Source organism: Vombatus ursinus, unplaced genomic scaffold, assembly GCF_900497805.2.
Source record: "Vombatus ursinus unplaced genomic scaffold, bare-nosed wombat genome assembly UNPS02014791.1, whole genome shotgun sequence".
In the NCBI taxonomy this organism is placed as follows: domain Eukaryota; kingdom Metazoa; phylum Chordata; class Mammalia; order Diprotodontia; family Vombatidae; genus Vombatus; species Vombatus ursinus.
In genome coordinates this window covers 51,034,108-51,037,390 of record NW_020954569.1, presented here as the reverse complement: position 1 = coordinate 51,037,390, position 3,283 = coordinate 51,034,108, and positions in this window count along the sequence as shown.

The window sequence follows — 3,283 nt, the reverse complement described above, 5'->3', positions numbered from 1 at the left end:
GAGAGGTCATGAGGATCAAGGAAAATTCTAGTCCTCCAGTTTGTTTGTCACAAGACTCAGAAGTCACTCCAGGTTTTAACTTTAAATCTTAGATCCTCCATAAGATCTTCCCAGACTGCTCTAGCACATATCGATCTCCTCTTTGAAAGTATAGAAGTGTCTATATTGCTTATTGGGTAATTGATTCCAAATTTATATTTTTATTGTATTACACATTTATGTTTTTATGTCTCATCTTCCCATCGAAACTGTGTATTCTCAAAGGACAAGGGACTACTTTTTCCTCTGTGTCCTGCAGCACTGAGCATAGAGGTGCTTCCTCAGACATTGAAAAAAGGGCTTCAGGATGAATCCTTGGCTATTCCCTAGTTCTACTTTTGCCCTTTAGTATTTTAACTGATACCTGGCCCCACCCACACCATTCCATTATCTTTCTGCTAAAACTTTCTTTTATTAGGGAAATAGAGGGGAACTCATACCCTCGTTTTGCTTTAGGATTGTAAATTTAATAACTTCATATTTGTACTCAGTGTTTATATTCATTGTGTCACTGCTAGTCTCAAGCCAGGGAGGCAGGAACTCGGGTAGGTAGAATGTATAAATGAAGGGGAGAAGAGAGAAGAGACAAAATGAGGCGATAAAATAGAAAGGTGAGAGAGGCACCTGGTGCCTGGACAGAAAGCCCAGGGATTTCTGCTCCAGACATTTTATTTGGAAGGAGGAGAGGTCAGAAGAAATGTTGAAGCAAAAACATAGTGCAAAGGTTTGAGGCAGCATGGTTCAATGAAGACAACACTGAATTTGGAGTCAAAAGACCTGGGTTTGTGTGCTGGCTCTTCTATGAACCTGGGCAAGTCAGAATCTCTCTGAACCTCAATTTTCTCACTCCTACCCAATGCATTTGATTTACAAAGTGTCTATTTGCATACAATAAAAACACAACTATTCTGTAAAATGCTGAGGAAGGACAGAAGAGTGGGTGAGAAATTAGGACTAAAGAAATGGATTTGGAAGTCATTCACCCAGAGGTGGTAGTTGGATTCATGTGAACAGATAAATGAGCTCCAATTTAGGTTTGAGATAAAAGAACTAGGGACCTAGGCTAGAGGTTGGGGGTTAGGTAAAGTGAAGGGGCTGGGTAAACATGATAGTGGAAATCAACCTAACTCCTTAAAACAACATTTCTGTATGGAAACCCAAAGGATGGGGATGGTGTTTGATGGTCCCCTAGTGCATAGTGTTAAAAGCCCATGAGAGAGGACAGTGAAAGCATACACAACCAACGCACATGATATACAAACTTAAGGCAGCTTTGGGCTTCATCATCATCTAAAGCATAGATGTTTCTTTATTGTAGTGAATGCTTTAGTTTATAGCCCAACTATTGGATTTCAATTCTGCAGAGTTCCATAGACTTCTGTATTATGGAAGGTCCCCTTTCCTCCCCCTCTCCTTAACTATATTGTCATGAGTGTGATAGTGCACCCTATATATGCTAAAAGACTGTGTGCATATATGGCAATGATATGGATAAGCAGATCCAAATCAAGAGACCTCTGAGATGCCTCCAGAATTGGAAAAAGCTAATCTCTTTCTGTCCCTATATAGAATCTATGGATGAATCAAATCTTATTGGATAAGAAAGAACTGTTGTATCAAGACATCGAGCCTGATTGTTCATGACTTAATCTGAGGAGAGGGATGGAAACAAAGTAGGGGGCCCTTACTCGCAGACAACACCCAAAATTATGGGGGTGGCATTAAAGGCTAAGATTGGCATTTTGCCATAGAGCTTAACCAATCCTGTTTGAGAAGGGTGATGCAACCAAGTCAAATGCAGACAGAAAACATTTTCTTCCGTCACTAAACTGTAACAGCCTGAGAGAGAGAGTCACTGACAGAGGGCAGTTTTATAACATGTAGGACAGGTTTCTAGAACTCACCTTCCAAACACAAGTTAATATGACTTGCTACACTTGAGAGGTCAGTTCATTTTAACATAAACTCAATGAGGTATTGCTTTCATTCTGTGCATATTACCAGGTGTTCCAGTGTACCTAAAGTGTTCATCTTTCCACAAACTGGGTGGGTTCTATAGTCTCCCTAATTTTCATCTCATGAGCCAGATGACTAGACTCTACCTTAGTCTCTCAATATTAAAGGTCCTTTGGACTTTGGATTCCAGGTATACTATCTGTGCTGTGAGGGGGAGGAGAAAAGAGAATGAGAAGGAGAAAGAGGAAGATGAGGAGAAGGAGAAGCTGCCTGATTTGGTTGCATAAACCTGATAGCAGAAACTTTCCCTTTGGGTATTTATGGTACTGCCTTAAGTTCTAAAACTCAGACTCTCCCAGCACAGAGGCCAACTTACTGCCATTAAAAAAAAAGTAATTTTATTTTTTATTGATATTTTGGTTTTTTATATCACCATAGTATCCCATGTAATCCTTCCCTTTTCTCCTCCCTGAGAGCCATCCCATATGACAAATAGTACTTTTTACAGAGGAAAAGAAAAAGAAAGTCAGCACAACTGATCAATGCATTGAAAAAGTCCAAAAACATGTATAATACATAACACCTGTGCACCTCCCACCTCCATGAACCCTTAGGTGGGGGCGTAGGTTGTTGGGGGTGTCTTCTCATATCTCTTCATTTGAGTCCAACTTGAGTTTTATAATTTTATTATATTTATATTATAAATATGTTATATCATTTAAATATATAATATTTATAATTAAATTTTTAGAATGTTGTTCTTTCTGTTAACATTGTTGTAGTTACTGCATATTTTACTGGCTCTATTTACTTTGCTGCATCAGTTCATCTAGAGCTTTCCATATTTCTCTGTATTCATCATACCCACAATTTGATAAGGCACAGCAATATTACATTCATATACCACAATTTGTTTGACTATTCTCCAATTGATGGAGAATAATTCTTAGCTATCACAAAAAGTACTGCTATAAATATTTTGGTGTATACAAGGCCTTTTGTCTTAACAATGGCTTCCTTGGGATATAAGTCCAGTAATGGAGTCTCTGGACATTTTTGTCACTTTATTTGTATGCCATTTTGCATGCTCCACCAGTAGTGTATTAGTGTGCTCATCTTTCCACAAACTGTATTTGCATTTCTCTTATTAGTGATTTGGATCATTTTTCATGTGGTTGTGAATACTTTGTAGTTCTTTTGAGAACCATTTGTTCATATTCTCTAACCATTTATTTGTTGGGGGAATGGATACATATATACAGATCTATATCTAGATACACATACATAT